At 35.1% G+C, this 18,048-nt stretch overlaps 1 pseudogene; it reads left to right on the top strand.

Moving 5' to 3' along the window:
* Window positions 1-9,315: 9,315 nt before the first annotated feature.
* LOC112390644 (electron transfer flavoprotein subunit beta-like) lies at window positions 9,316-16,954 on the top strand (annotated as a pseudogene).
* Window positions 16,955-18,048: the final 1,094 nt, after the last annotated feature.

Below are 18,048 nucleotides of genomic sequence, written 5' to 3'. Positions count from 1 at the left end.
TTATCAAGATGTTAACATTTATAGGAAATATATAATACTTATAATAAGGTACATATCAAATATATTTTTACTGATTTTGAGCTCTGCAATTTAAATCTATAACAGTCTTATTCTATAAGGTCACCACCATGCATCCAGTTGTTCAAAATAAGAGCTACAGTCACTCTTGATTACTTTCCTTTTTTAATATAATCATGCCTTCCACCAAGAATTCCAGTTGGTTTTATGCACAAACTATAACCCAAACCTGAACACTTCTCACTGTCTAAACTTTCCCTTCCATTCAAAATTAACATTATTTTTCATTTCACAACCAAAAAAGGAATCTTCCTAAGCTGTCTTCCACTTCTACACTTATCACATTGCAATCAACTATACACAGAGATGACAATATGATAATAAAATTTAAAAAGAGCATAAGATCGTTCACTCCTTTGATTAAAATATTTCAATAACTTGTTCTAAAACTTATAATAAGATTCAAAATTTTTATAATTATCCCACAGGTCTCAACATAACCTTGTGCCTACTTCTCACTCCAGCCTCATTTCTTATTATTTCTCCCTTTCAATCAAGATACTCCAGCCACACATGTCTTCTTTCTATTTCAGGAAAACCACTGCCCATGTACCATTTATTCCCTTCACCACAAATGCTGTTCTCTGCTTTGCACAGTTCCATTATTATTTATATATGATCTAAAAGATCATCTCTTTACAAAAGCTTTTCCTAACCATCCTAACTAAAATAGATCTAACAGCACTCATCATATAGTCTCATTCTGCAAAGACATTACTGCAGTCTGGAATGATATTTTTGTTTTGATATCCTCATGACATCCTCCATGAGGGTAGAAGTTTTGCACAGTTTACCACTATATTTCTTGAGCCTAAAACATAGACTGTTGTGTTGTAAGCAGTCAATAGCTGTCTATTGAATGAGTGAATTTATTAATGGAAATACATGCTAATGAGAATTTTTCTATGATTAGTAAACAGATCACTTGAAACTCTTAGTCTTGTGGAAATTTACTCTTGTATAGGAATATTTTGTGTCAATTTAGGCATATCTAGACACAACATCCCTTAAGAGGAGTCAAATTAAATGTATAATCAGTATGTGTGGATTTGTCCTTAACTTGACTTCTGTTTCAGCATACACACTGTTTTTGTGTTGTAAATTATTATTTTAATAAACAGACTCTTTTGTTCTTAACACCAATATGGAGGAAACACTGGATAAAATAGGTTGTATCTTAAAAGTTGAAAGGAAAGGGTATTAATATTTCATTTAGGCACACTCATTTCCTGAATGGAAGATTAAGGAAGCAGTAATTTACAATCTATGCTGATGTACATTTCTGAGCAACAATAGAAACTTATTAAAGTGAATACAAAGTGTAGGTTGATCCCCATGATGATTTATCTTCATAATAACAAAACAATAACAGCTCCACACTGAAACTCTCAGAAAAATGCAACAGCATCATTTGCATCTCTAGTGTCTACTCATAAGGATGAGTGTTAATATCTAACCCTGAGCTACTGAGGCTGCCATTTTAATTTCCTCCTTTGCAAAGTCCACTGACTTCTAAGCATTAGAAAGGACAAAGAGTTTATTAAGCCAGACTCAGAAAAATTCACTATCTACATAGAAATGGGAGAAAGGGGAAGAGAAGAAAGAAATGGGGGAAAAGGGTAAAGAAACAGAGTGAAAAATGAAAGGAAGAAATAGAAATGTCAAAAAAAAAAAAAGATATGGTGATGATGAATCAGGGATTATTATATAACCACATTCTCCTCTTCAGTTTTTCAAGTATTACTGGAAGAAAATTGGATTCAGAAAAGCTTCATAAATATCATTTAGCATTATTCATTCAACAAAATTTTACCAAACACTATTATGTTTATTTAATACTCATATATATGTATATAAATATATATATATATAATGAATAATTATTACACTGGGCAGTCAGAAAAATGATCTGAGGTGTTGCCATTTCAGGAGATACCTGAATCATAAGAAATTGTCAACTAAGGAAAAATTAGAGAAGAAGAATTAAACAAAAATTATAAACCTTTTATCTTCAAGAAGTGCTCTGTAAGTTGCTTTTAAAACTAATCATATAATTACATTTCTTATGTCATAGGTGTTCATATTCTAATATGAACAATATCAGTCTGGCTAAATATAAAATGAAACAAAATATTTTGGTAGTGAGATCACAAGTTAGAACATTTGATGATAACAGAGAAGTCTGTATTAGTTTGATTGAGGATTGGTTTTGTCAATCAAGAACTTTCTCAGTAACTAATAACTTAAACAAAATTAATAGAGCAACATGAAAAACAATATAAAGAGCAACATGAAAAAATTATCATAAATAACAATATAACATATTATTTTACCCACATAAAGAACGACTGTGGGGCTTCCCTGGTGGCGCAGTGGTTGAGAGTCTGCCTGCTAATGCAGGGGACATGAGTTCATGCCCCGGTCTGGGAAGATCCCACATGCTGCGGAGCGGCTGGGCCTGTGAGCCATGGCTGCTGAGCCTGTGTGTCCAGAGCCTGTGCTCCACAACGGGAGAGGTCACAACAGTGAGAGGCCCACATACAACAACAACAACAAAAAAAAAATGTCTGTGAAAACTGACCACAGAAAGGTGCCATAAAATGTCTTGAATTTTTTCTAGCCACCACACAAATTAGAAACTAGAAAAATTCCTCATATTTTATAAATTAGTAAATATACTATTAACACAGGTATAATAAGCAATCATAATAGAAATTAAAAACACTTAAAATGATTATTCTCATACTACACATCAAAAAGTAACAAAATGAAATTAAAATGAAAATATAAAGTAGAAAGAATGGCTAATGACAAATAGTTTTTTGAAGTATTGACATTTAAATTTTTGATGAGGAGATAATTTAAAAATAAGAGAAGACACAAATAAAAAGACATTATAAAACAAAATACATAAATATCTACAGAAGCCACAGAGATAAAATGATGACAGTATAGATTTAAAAGTTTTCTGTCAACATAATTTTTAAATTATAAAAACAGGTAAACTACTAGAAAAAAATATATAGATAAATTACTAGAAAATAAATAGAAAACATAAGTGGTCCAAAAATTGAATTAGTAGTGTCAGTCATTTTAACTGAGTCTTAATAACTCAAATTATTAAGTACCTTAAAGATTCTATATCAAAAGTACTTCAAGCTCCTAGGTCAGTCAAACTTTGGTTCAGGGACTCCCCTGGAAGTCCAGTGGTTGGGACTTCACCTTCCAATGCATGAGTGGGGAGGGTGGTGGTGTGGGGGGGTGTGGATTCAAACCCTGGTCAGGGAGCTGGGATCCTGCATGCCTCATGGCAAAAGAAAAAAAACATAAAACAGAAGCAGTGCTGTGGCAAATTCAATAGAGAATTTAAAAATGGTCCACATGGGGAAAAAAAAAAATCTTAAAAAAAAGCCCTCAGCTTCATAATTTACCTTTGCAGTTTTTCCAGATGTGATGACTTTAGATAGATTATGCCACATTTCTGCACCTTAGTTTCCTGGTCCTCAGAATGTGGATAATATAAATATTTCACAAGATAGTTGTTCAACTTAAATGAGAAAATACAAGAAATATTATAGTACAGAACATGTACATTAGAGTTCATGCCTCTTCCTTCACACACTACTCATACAACTAATTATATGTATGAAGGCTTTTAAAAATACTTTATATAGATAAAAGAAATTGGACTGTAGACTTAGAAAGTAATAGGTTTGAATATGAGGTCCTTCATTTATTTGTCCATTAACTCTGCAAACTTGCCTAATTTGATTTTCTGCTCTCAGTCTCACTATGATCATCTTCAGGAGAACAACTATATTTAGCACCTAGGGTTTTCATTAGATTAAATGATGTAATATGTTTACGACACTTAGTATAGAATAAGTACTTAAAAGCTATAGAGTAGCCCTATGCAAATGACATTTAGTACGCCAATGAGACCTGAAGACTACTTTCAAAATTCAGTCATCAACTTTATCTCAGGAGATAAAAATCTGTGTTAAGTTTATCATAAAGAATCACTGACTAAAAATAAAGCTGAACCTTTCAATAGATTAATTAGTTGGGCTTTGGCTATATTTTCTGTTTGTTTGTTTGTTTGTTTGTTTGTTTGATTCAGTTTAAACCAGACCAGTAGATTGGATAAGTTGAATATGGGGAATAACATAGGTTTGGAAATACATAGCTTAGTTCATATTTTGGCACCACCACTTCCTAGCTTTGTAATCTTTAAGAAGCAATTTTGCTTCCCTAAGCCTGTTACCTCAAATAGAAATTTAAAGTATAAAAGAAACTTCTTTAGGTTATTTTGAGAAACAAGTGAGAAACTGTTGTAAAACAATTAGCTTAGTGTTTAGAATATTTGTAAAAGCATAAGATGTGTTAAATGTTACTACCATTATTGCTCTTTGTTATTCATTGTCATTATCATAGTTAATAATATTATAATTACCAACTTAGTAAATTTTCCTTCCTTCAGTATCTGGGATAATCTGTACTGAATGAAAATTCATTTTGCATTTTATATAAAGGTATATGGAATGAGTAAAAGTGTGTTATTTTATACTGCATCTAGACTGTATATATATACATATATATATATATATATATATTAGATAGTGGTGGAGTGGTTCCTGGGACATTTACTATATTCTAGGCATTATGTTAAAGAGGTTATGCTTCCACTGTGATGGACATTACATTATGAGAAATAAAGTTTTTTGATAAACTCTAGCTTATTTTATTAACAGAGTTATAAAATGGGTTATTATCATAAAAAAAATAAAATGTGATCTCTATTTCCAGGGTGGAGTGGGTTATATACTCTGATCTTCCCAGAATCATATCCTCTAACCTCAAAAGTCCAAACATTTAGAGAAGAGCTAACACCTTTCCTTGTCAAACTCTTCCAAAAAATGCAGAAGAAGGAGCACACCAAAGCTCATTCTATAAGGCAACCATAACCATGATACCAAAACCAGACAAAGATATCACAAGAAAAGAAAATTACAGATCAATAACACTGATGAACATAGACAAAAATGTCTTGAACAATATACTATCAAAGAGAATCCAACAACACATTAAAAGGACCATACAACATGATCAAGTGAGATTTATACCAGGGATACAAGGATTCTTCGGTATCAACATGATACACCACATTAGCAAATAGAATAATAAAAACCATATGATCATCTCAATAGATGCAGAAAAAACTTTTGACAAAGTTCAACACTGATATGATAAAAATTCTGCAGAAAGTGGACATAGAAGACACCTACCTCAACATAATAAAAGCCATAGAGGATAAACCCACAGCAAACATCATTCTCAATGGTGAAAAACCAAAAGCATTTCCTCTAAGATCAGGAACAAGACAAGGATATCTACTCTCACCACTATTATTCAATGTAGTTTTGGAAGTCTTAGCCATGGCAATCAGAAGAAAAAGAAATAAAGTGAATTCAAATTGGAAAAGAAGAAGTAAAATTGTCACTGTTTACAGATGACATGATACTATATGCAGAGAATCCTAAAGCTACCACCAGAAAACTAGTAGAGCTAATCAATGAATTTGGTAAACTTGCAGGATACAAAATTAATGAACAGAAATCTCTTGCTTTCCTATACATTAACAACAAAAGATCAGAAAGAGAGATTAAGGAAACAATCCCATTTACCATTACAACAAAAAGAATAAAATACTTGGGAATAAACCTACCTAAAGAGGCAAAAGACCAGTACTCAGAAAACTATAGGATACTGATGAAAGAAATCAAAGATGACATGAACAGATAGAGAGATATACCATGTTCTTCGATAGGAAGAGTCAATATTATGAAAAGGATTATATTACCCAAAGCAATCTACAGATTCAATGCAATCCCTATCAAATTACCAATGTCATTTTTCACAGAATTAGAATGAAAAATTTTACAATTTGTATGGAAACACAAAAGACCTCGAATAGCCAAATCAATCGTGAGAAAGTAAAACAGAGGTGAAGGAGTCAGGCTCCCTGACTTCAGACTATACCACAAAGGTACAGTAATCAAGACAGTATGGTACTGGCACAAAAACAGAAATATAGATCAATGGAACAGGATAGAAAGCCCAGAGATAAACTCATGCACATATGGTCACCCTATCTTTGCTAAAGGAGGCAAGAGTATACAATGGAGAAAAGACAGCCTCTTCAATAAGTGGTGCTGGGAAAACTGGACAGCTACATGTAAAACAATGAAATTAGAACACTCCTTAACACTATACACAAAAATAAACTCAAAATGGATTAAAGACCTAAATGTAAGGCCAGACACTGTAAAACACTTAGAGGGAAACCTAAGCAGAACACTCTATGACATAAATCACAGCAAGATCCTTTTTGACACATCTCCTAGAGAAATGGAAATAAAAATAAACAAATGGGACCTAATGAAACAAAAGCTTTTGCACATCAAAGGAAACCATAAACAAGATGAAAAGAAAACCCTCAGAATGGGAAAAAATATTTACAAATAAAGCAACTGACAAGGGTTTAATCTCCAAAATATACAAACAGCTCATGCAGCTCAATATCAAAAAAACAACAACCCAATCAAAAAATGGGCAGAAGACCTAAATAGACATTTCTCCAAAGAAAACATACAGATGGCCAACAAACACATGAAAAGACACTGAACATCACTAGCTATTAAAGAAATGCAAATTAAAACTACAATGAGGTATCACCTCACACTGGTCAGAATGGCCATCATCAAAAAAATCTACAAACAATAAATGATGGAGAGGCTCTGGAGAAAACGGAACCCTCTTACACTGTTAGTGGGAATGTAAACTGATACAGCCACTATAGAGAACAGTATGGAGGGTCCTTAAAAAACTAAAAGTAGAACTACCATAAGACCCAGCAATCCTACTACTGGGCATATACCCTGAGAAAACCATAATTGCAAAAGATACATGTGCTCCAACATTCATTGAAGCACTATTTACAATAGCCAGGACCTGGAAGCCACCTAAATGTCCATCAAGAGAGGAATGGATAAAGAAGATGTGATACATATATACAATAGAATATTACTCAGACATAAAAACGAATGAAATTGGGTCATTTGTAGAGGCGTGGATGGACCTGGAGTGTGTCATACAGAGTGAAGTAAGTCAGAAAGAGAAAAAAATTTTTTTTAAATCATATATTAATGTATATGTGTGGAATCTAGAAAAATGGTGCAGATGAACTTATTTGCAAAGCAGAAATAGAGACAAAGATATAGAGAACAAATGTATGACTACCAAAGTGGGGTGGATTGGGAGCTTGGTGTTGATATATATACACTACTATGTATAAAATAGATAACTAATGAGAATAGACTCTATGGAACAGGGAACTCTACTCAATGCTCTGCGGCGACCGAAATGGGAAGGAAATAAAAGGAAGAGGAGATACATGTATATGTATGGCTGATTCACTTTGCTGTACAGCAGAAACTAACACAAACTTGTAAAGCAACTATACTTCAATTAAAAAAAATAAAAATATCAAGGAGCACATTTGGAATAACACTGAATTATCATCTTGATTTTAGGTAGGCCACCATAGAACAAAATTTAAATGTGTTACACAGCTAGCTTAATGACAGAGTCAAAAATATAATAAAGGTTTCTTTCTCCAATACTTATGTTCATCATACTTGATATCTCTCCAAGTGTTGGCATCAAGAGAACTCATAAGTACCTACCCAATGTTATTTGCCATTATTCTAAACCTCTTTTCTCATTCTTTTTGTTCTAATGTCCTGTCATTAACTTTCATAGCCCATTTATTAATTATATTTTCAAAAGTTAATTCGGGGAGAAATTCTAGATAGGGTGTCCTGAAGACAAATGTAATTCCACTTTATCAGTTCTCTCTGTGGAGTACTATGACCACCATACCAGAGAAGTTGGAATAGTTTAAGTCTTGAATCCAAAAGCTCTCTGCTACTCAGAAATACTTCATAGTTTTGCAGAATTAAATGTGCCCCTTAACTCAGGCAAGGAAAACCTAGAGGTAGACACAGCTTCCTCTTCTCTAGATTTCATGTATTCTCAATTCACCTCTGGCTTCTATATCCTTCTGGTAGCAACCCCTGCACTAATAATCATGCCTGGAGAAAAGTAGAAGTGCTCACACTTTTCAAGTTGCACAGAACTTATGCTCTCTTTGGGATAAATCCAAGGAGTTGTTTACCAAGTTGCACAGAAATTATGCTCTCAGTGGGCTAAATCCAAGGAGCTGGTTACTTCAAGGTGTTTTTTTTAAAACCTCCTAGGAATTTCTTGTCAACCTTTGATTACAGTGTTATTTATTTAGGAATAAAATCAAATTTCCTGGACTTTTACTTAGAGTATGCATTTAGATGAAAATTAAGTAATGAAAACTCATAGATGTCTCTAGACAAATAAGCTAGCTTCTTTCATCAGTTGTAAAGAGACATTGTTCTGTGGTAAGGAGTCCAGCAAGAGCCATCAAGGCTAACAACTTCAGTCACAGGATAAAAAAATCCTTCCTGTGTAAATCTTTTCACACACACACACACACACACACACACACACAAATTACACCCACTGGAAACACACTGAAACTGACATTGAAGAGAAGTTTTTCAAAAGTGTTTTGAAGTTAAAAATTTATCCAATTTGGGAAAAGATTTTCAAAACTACCAAATATAAGATTGTAGAAGATGGCATTTAATCCAGCCAAATCTGTAAACTGGAAATAGAGATCACTTATTATGTATGGAAAAAGGTAAAATATTTATTAAAGCAAACATTAGACATAAAAGGAAAAGTGAAAGGTCTAAAATCTTTTAAATTCAATATGTCATCATACATTGGATATTTTCAATGAATTATGCATCAACTAAAACAAACTTCATTTCAATATCTGAAGTGATTCAATTGAAAGAATCAAGAGAATAAACTTTTACTGAAGTTCATGGCAAGGTCAAAGGATATTTAAAGTGTCAGTTTTGTTTTTGAGCCACTTGTATATGCCTTTCAGGAGTTATCAAAAGGATAAATCTTGAAGTGAGGGAAGAATTAAATATTCATTTACACAAACCTATGATTATGCTTGTTTATGTAAAAGAATGTAATAAATTAAGAATGTGTCTGGTTATGCATGGCATAGTAATCACCATGTAAAATATTTTATTAAAAACTAGTTAATAGGGTTGCTGCAGAAGGAAGATGGTGGAGCTGTGTGCGATTATGGCTGTCAAGAAGGTCATTGACTTCGCTGTAAAGATTCCTTGTCATGGATTATAAACTTTTACATGGTCTGGTTCCAGCTCTCCTCAGCAGCTGCCTCTCGTATCTCCCTCTGTCAGGCATCACAGTGCCTGTAATTGCTGTGGCCTGTGCCAGAGGACTCTCATCCCTGTCTTCTGCTTGGCTATCTCCCAGAGGCTGATGGACAATGAAGCTAATGATGCATAAGATCTAGGGCCGCACACAGACACAGGCTTCCTTCAAGGTACTGTGCATAATCTTTTATTTATATTTTTGTCATTTTTTTCCAAATAAGTATCCAAGAATTGGTGAGGAAAGTATCTGACACTATTTTTCCTACTCCCCACTTGGTGTCTCAGCTTACTAAGGCTATGTGGCTGGCAGGGGTTTGGTGCTCCAGCTGGCTGTAAGGCCTGAACCTCTGAGGTGGGAGAGTAGAGTTCAGGATATTGGTCCACCAGAGACCTCCCGGCCCCTTTTAATATCAGTTGGTGAGAGCTTGGCCAGAGATTGCCATCTCAATGCAAAGACCCAGTTCTACTCAATGACCAGCAAGCTCCAGTGCTGGACACCCCATGTGAAACAACTAGCAAGACAGGAACACAAAACCACACATTAGCAGAAAGGCTGCCAAAAATTATAATAAGTTCACAGACACCTCAAAACACACGACTTGAAGTGGTCCTGCCCACCAGAAAGACAAGATCCAGCCTCATGCACCAAAACACAGGCACCAGTCCCCTCCACCAGGAAACCTACTTGACCCACTGAACAAACCTTACCCACTGGGGACAGACACCAAAAGCAACATGAACTACGAACCTGCAGCCTGAGAAAAGGAGACTCCAAGCACAGTAAGTTAAACAAAATGTGAAGACAGAGAAATATGCAGCACATGAAAGAGCCAGGTAAAAACCCAACAGATGAAACAAATGAAGAGGAAATAGGCAGTCTAACTGAAAAATAATTCAGAGTAATGATAGTAAAGATGATCCAAAATCTTGGAAGTAGAATGGAGAAAATACAAGAAACATTTAATAAGGACCTAGAAGAACTAAAGAAAAAACAAACAACGATGAACAACATAATAAATGAAATTAAAAATTCACTAGAAAGAATCAGCAGAATAACTGAATCAGAAGAATGGTTAGGTGACTTGGAAGATAAAATAGTGGAAACAATTACTGAAGAGCAGAATAAAGAAAAAAGAATGAAAAGAATTGAGGACAGTCTCAGAGACCTATGGGACATTAAACACACCAACATTTGAATTATAGGGGTCCCAGAAGAAGAAGAGAAAAAGAAAGGGATAGAGAAAATATTTGAAGAGATTATAGTTGAAAACTTCCCTAATATGGGACAGGAAATAGTCAATCAAGTCCAGGAAGCACAGAGTCACATAAAGGATAAATCCAATGAGAAACATGCCAAGACACATATTAAACAATTTTAAAAAATTAAATAAAAATAAAAAATATTGAAAGCAGCAAGGGAAAAGCAACAAACAGCATACAAGGGAATCCCCATAGCATTAACAGCTGATCTTTCAGCAGAAATTCTGCAAGCCAGAAGGAAGTGGCAGGACATATAAAGTGATGAAAGGGAAACACTTACAACTAAGATTACTCTACCCAGCAAGGATATCATTCAGATTTGACAGAGAAATTAAAAGCTTTAGAGACAAGCACAAGCTAAGAGAATTTAGCATCACCAAACCAGAATTACAAAAAAATACTAAAGGAAATTCTCTAAGCAGAAAACGCAAGAGACGGAAAAGAACTACAAAAACAAACTCAAAACAATTAAGAATATGGCAGTAGGAACATATATATCAATAATTACCTTAAATTTAAGTGGATTAAATGCTCCAACCAGAAGATATAGACTGGCTGAATGTATACAAAAACAAGACCTGTATATACTCCATCTAAAAGAGACACACTTCAGACCTACAGACTGAAAGTGAGGGGATGGAAAAAGATATTCTGTTCAAATAGAAATCAAAACAAAGCTGGAGTAGCAATCCTCATATCACACAAAATAGACTTTAAAATAAAGGTTATTACAAGAGACAAAGAAGGACACTATGTAATGATCAAGGGATCAATCCAAGAAGAAGATAAAACAATTTTAAATATTTATGCACCCAACACAAGAGCACCTCAATAAACAAGGCAAATGCTAACAGCCATAAAATGGGAACTTGACAGTAACACAATCATAGTAGGGGACTTAAACATCCCACTTTCACCAATGGAAACATCATCCACAATGAAAATAAATAAGGAAAAGCAAGCTTTAAATGACACATTAAACAAGATGGACTTAATTGATATTTATAGGATATTCCACCCAAAAAGAACAAAATACACTTTCTTCTCAAGTGTTCATGGAACATTCTCCAGGATAGAGTGTGTCTTGGGTCACAAATTAAGCCTCAGTAAATTTAAGAAAATTGAAATCATATCAAGTATCTTTTCTGACCACAGCACTATGAGACTAGATATCAATTACAGGAAAAATTAATGATCAAGGGATCAATCCAAGAAGAAGATAAAACAATTTTAAATATTTATGCACCCAACACAAGAGCACCTCAATAAACAAGGCAAATGCTAACAGCCATAAAATGGGAACTTGACAGTAACACAATCATAGTAGGGGACTTAAACATCCCACTTTCACCAATGGAAACATCATCCACAATGAAAATAAATAAGGAAAAGCAAGCTTTAAATGACACATTAAACAAGATGGACTTAATTGATATTTATAGGATATTCCACCCAAAAAGAACAAAATACACTTTCTTCTCAAGTGTTCATGGAACATTCTCCAGGATAGAGTGTGTCTTGGGTCACAAATTAAGCCTCAGTAAATTTAAGAAAATTGAAATCATATCAAGTATCTTTTCTGACCACAGCACTATGAGACTAGATATCAATTACAGGAAAAAAAAATCTGTAAAAATTACAAACACAGGGAGGCTAAACAATATGCTATTAAATACCCAAGAAATCACTGAAGAAATCAAAGAGGAAATCAAAAAATATCTAGAGACAAATGACAATAAAAACATGAATAACCAAAACCTATTTGATGCAGCAAAAGTAGTTCTAAGAGGCAAGTTTATTGCAATACAATCCTACCTCAAGAAACAAGAAAAATATCAAATAAGCAACCTAACCTTACACCTAAAGCAAATAGAGAAAGAAGAACAATAACAACAAAAAAGTTTGCAGAAAAAATCATAAAGATCACATGAAAAATAACTGAAAAATAAATGAAGAAAACAATAGAAAAGATAAACAAAACTAAAAGCTGATTCTTTGAGAAAATAAGCAAAATTGATAAACATTTAGCCAGACTCATCAAGATAAAAAGGGAGAAGACTCAAATCAATAGAATTAGAAATGAGAAAGGAGAAGTAACAACTGACACTGCAGAAATACAAAGGATCATGAGAAATTACTACAAGCAACTATATGCCAATAAAATGGACACCCTGGAAGAAATGGACAAATTCTTAGAAAAGCACAACCTTACGAGACTGAACCAGGAAGAAATAGAAAATATGAACAGACCAATCACAAGCACTGAAATTGAAACTGTGACTAAAAATCTTCTAACAAACAAAAGCCCAGAACCAGATGGCTTCAGAGGTGAATTCTATGAAACATTTAGGGAAGATCTAACACCTATCCTTCTCCAGCTCTTCCAAAATATAGCAGAGGGAGGAATGCTCCCAAACTCATTTTATGAGGCCACCATCACCCTGATACCAACACAAGACAAAGATGTAACAAAAAAAGAAAACTACAGGCAATATCACTGATGAATATAGATGCAAAAATCCTCAACAAAATACTAGCAAACAGAATCCAGCAACACATTAAAAGGTTCATACACCATTATCATGTGGGATTTTTCCCAGGAATGCAAAGATTCTTCAATATATGCAAATCAATCAATGTGATATGCCATATTAATAAATTGAAGGATAAAAACCATATGATAATCTCACTAGATGCAGAAAAAACTTTTGACAAAATATAACACTGATTTATGACAAAAACTGTCCAGAAAGTAGGCATAGAGGGAACTTACCTCAACATAATAAAGGCCATATATGACAAACCCACAGCCAACGTCATTCTCAATGGTGAAAAAAGGAAACCATTTTCACTAAGATCAGGAACAAGACAAGGTTGCCCACTCTCACCACTATTATTCAATACAGTTATGGAAGTTTTAGCCACAACAATCAGAGAAGAAAAAGAAATGAAAGGAATCCAAATTGGAAAAGAAGAAGTAAAGCTTTGACTGTTTGCCGATACATGTTCTATACATAGAGAATCCTAAAGATGCTACCAGAAAACTACTAGAGCTAATTAATGAATTTGGTAAAGTGGCAGGATACAAAATTAATGCACAGAAATCTCTTGCATTCATATACACCAATGATGAAAAATCTGAAAGAGAAATTAAGGAAACACTCCCATTTACCATTGCAACAAAAAAGAATAAAATACCTAGGAATAAACCTCCTTGGGGAGACAAAAGACCTGTATGCAGAAAACTATAAGACACTGATGAAAGAAATTAAAGATGATACAAAAAGCTGGAGAGATATACCATGTTCTTGGATTTGAAAAAATCAACATTGTGAAAATGACTATACTACCCCAAGCAATCTACAGATTCAATACAATCACTGTGAAACCACCAATGGCATTTTTCACAGAACTAGAACAAAAAATTTCACAATTTGTATGGAAACACAAAAGACCCCGAATAGCCAAAGCCATCTTGAGAAAGAAAAACGGAGCTAGAGGAATCAGCCTCAGTGACTTCAGGCTATACTACAAAGCTACAGTAATCAAGAGAGTATGGTACTGGAACAGAAACAGAAATATAGTTCAATGGAACAGGATAGAAAGCCCAGAGATAAAACCATGCACATATGGTCACCCATGCACATATGGTCACCTTACCTTTGATAAAGGAGGCAAGAATATACAATGGAGAAAAGACAGCCTCTTCAATAATGGTGCTGGAAAAACTGGACAGCTACACATAAAAGAATGAAATTAGACCACTCCCTAATACCATACAAAAAAAAATAAATTCAAAATGGATTGAAGACCTAAATGTAAGGCCAGACACTATAAAGCTCTTAGAGGAAAACATAGGCAGAACATAACTCACAGCAAGATCCTTTTTGCCCCACCTCCTAGAGAAATGGAAATAAAAGCAAAAATAAGCAAATGGGACTGAATAAAACTTAAAAGCTTTTTCACAGCAAAGGAAACCATAAACAAGATGAATAGACAACCCTCAGAATGGGAGAAAATATTTGCAAAGGAAGCAACTGACAAAGGATTAATCTCCAAAATATACAAGCAGCTCATGCAGCTTAATATAAAAAGCAAACAACCCAATACAAAAATAGGCAGAAGAACTAAATAGACATTTCTCTAAAGAAAATATACAGATTGCTAGCAAACACAGGATAGGATGCTCAACATCACTAATCATTAGAAAAATGCAAATCAAAACTACAATGAGGTATCACATCACACCAGTCAGAATGACCACCATCGAAACTCTACAAACAATAAATGCTGGAGAGGATGTGGAGAAAAGGCAACCCTCTTGCACTGTTGGTGGGAATGTAAATTGATACAGCCACTATGGAGAACATTATGGAGGTTCCTTAAAAAAATCAAATATAGAACTACCATATGACCCAGCAATCCTGCTACTGGGCATATACCCTGAGAAAACCATAACTCAAATAGAGTCATGTACCACAGTGTTCATTGCAGCACTATTTACATTTGCCAGGACATGGAAGCAACCTAAGTCCATTGAGAGATGTATGGATAAAGAAGACATGGCACGTATATACAATGGAATATTACTCAGCTATAAAATAAACAAAATGGAATTATTTGTAGTGAGGTGGATGGACCCAGAATCTGTCAGACAGAGTGAAGTAAGTCAGAAAGAGAAAAACAAATACCGCATGTTAACACATACATATGGAATCTAAAAAAAAAAGTGGTTCTGAAGAACCTAAGGGCATGACAGGAATAAAGACACAGACATAGAGAAAGGACTTAAGGACACAGGCAAGAGGCAGGGTAAGCTGGGAGGAAGTGAAAGAGTGGCTTGGACATATATACACTACCAAATGTAAAATAGATAGCTAGTGGGAAGTAGTCGCATAGCACAGGGAGATCAGCTGGGTGCTTTGTGACCACCTAAAGAGGTGGGATAGGGAAGGTGGGAGGGAGCAAGTTGCAAGAGGGAAGGAATATGGGGATATATGTATACATATAACTGATTCACTTTGTTATACAGCAGAAACTAACACAAAGTAAAGCAATTATACTCCAATAAAGATGTTAAAAAATAATTAATTAATTTTAAAAAAAGAATAGAAAATGTCAGGGTAAGGTGTACAATGGAAGGGTTAGAATTCATCACCAAACCTTATATTGCCATGGTATTTATGTTTCTATATAAATGTATGCATGCATTTATAATACACTTTGGAATATTGTAAAATGTACCTCTTGCTACGGGTTATGGTAAAGAAAAAATTGTGAAACACTCTTTCAGGCCCAAGGAGCAGCCACAGAGTAGGATGAGCGTGTCAGATGTCCCTGGTGCTCAGTGAATGTCTGAGAGCAAAGGTGGCCTCCACCCACCTGTGAATTCTAACCCTCTCTGTTCCTGAAGCTGTGGGACCATGGACAAGGTCCTGTCCCTTTCCACATCCCTCTGGGCCCCATCCAGCCTGGGCAAGGCTTGGCGTCTCGGCCACCCCCTACCCCCACAACCGCCTTCTCGCCTGTTTCCCCCTGACCCTGCCAGTTCCCTCCCGGCTGAGTAGATCCTGGTGAAGCCCGACAGGATGGGTGCGGTCAGACTGCGTGAAGCGCTCCATGAACACCTTCTGCTAGATCGCGGTGGAGGAGGTCGTGCAGCTCAAGGAGAAAAAGCTGGTGAAGGAAATCCTTGCTGTCAGCTGTGGGCTTGCCCAGTGCCAGGAGACCATCTGCACCGCTCTGGCCATGGGTGCAGACCGAGGCATCCACGTGGAGGTGCGGGTTGCATAGGCAGATCTCCTGGGTTCCCTGCAGGTGGCCTGGGTCCTGGTCAAACTGGCAGAGAAGGGGAAGGTAGAATGGGCAAGCAGGCCATCGATGATAATTGTAACCAGGCAGGGCAGATGACAGCTGGGTTTCTGGACTGGCCACAGGGCACATTCATCTCCTAGGTGACGCTGGAAGGGGACAAGGTGAAAGGGAAGCAGGAGATTGATGGAGGCCTGGAGGCTCTGCTCCTGAAGCTGCCTGGTGTTGTGACTGCTGACCTGTAGCTCAACGAGCCCTACTATGATACGTTGCCCAACATCATGAAAGCCAAGAAGAAGATCGAGGTGATCAAGGCTGGGGACCTGGGCATGGACCTGACCTCCAAGTTCTCTGTGATTAGCTTGGAAGACCCACCTCAGCACACGGCCAGTGTCAAGGTGGAGACCACAGAGGACGTGCTGGCCAAGCTGAGGGAGATTGGGTGCATTTGAGCCCTTTCCAAAAAAGAGTTAATATTTATTTAGTACTTATATATGCTTTATTTCATTTATTTCTTAAGGGTATGTGGTAAGTACTCTTACCAATTACATTTTAGAAAAAATAAAAATATTAGAATTTACAGGGACTTAATAAATAGCATAAATTCACTAAATATTAATTTCTATAAAAATTCAAAATAACCCTCTGAAGTAACTATAATTACTTTTTCCATTTTGTAGATGAGGAAAAATGATACTTAGAAAATTTAAATAATTTTTTACCTTCACACAGTGGCAGAGCTGGAAATCTATGTTCTTAACACTTTTAATATGCTGCCTCTCACAATTTAATTTTTAGAGTAGTATGTATCATATCCAAGTTTATTCTAATGGTTAAGAAATAGAGTCAGAATTCAAAAGCAACCTCTGACACAAGGGCAATATTGTCTCTAGATATAATCTCTTTATTTTCTACCTATATTAATTCATAAGTGCTCTCATTCTGTTCCATGACTGGCTCCTAAATTTATATTTGTAGCCCAAACATTTCCTTTGAAACCGAGATACATGTATCCAACTACTTACTAAATATCAATATTTGGTAGAGTATCCAATAACATTCACTTTGGCAGTCTTTAACTGCTGGGAATACTCTTTAAAGATTCACCTCAATAACTTTGGAATTATGTTGGACAAGGTACTTAAAAAAAAAAACAAACAAAATCCCAGATACCTCTCAAAACATATAGATAGATGACTTGAAGATAAAATTTAACCTTTGGATTAGTTTGCCTGTATTTATCCACACATCATCTTCCTTTCCTTGCCTTAATATACCTTTTCAATAAAAATGGTGGCTAATGGCAATATTAACAACAATACATCTATCTAGAATTTTAGTATTTTATATTCTGTCACCTTTTATTCACAACAATCCTATGAATTAGGTAATATTATCATAATTATAATGACAAAGAAACAATACAATATTACATATTAAAGATATTGTAAGAAATATTGTCATTTCTTTGAGAGTTTTAAATCTGAAGCTACTCTCTTGCCATACATTGCCAACCATGGGAGGAAAATGCTGCCTTTTTTAAAGT

Source organism: Neophocaena asiaeorientalis, unplaced genomic scaffold (assembly GCF_003031525.2).
Source record: "Neophocaena asiaeorientalis asiaeorientalis breed wild unplaced genomic scaffold, Neophocaena_asiaeorientalis_V1.1 scaffold371, whole genome shotgun sequence".
Lineage (NCBI taxonomy): Eukaryota > Metazoa > Chordata > Mammalia > Artiodactyla > Phocoenidae > Neophocaena > Neophocaena asiaeorientalis.
The sequence above is the reverse complement of the archived record's forward strand: the minus strand, read 5'-3'. Positions and strand labels throughout refer to the sequence as shown.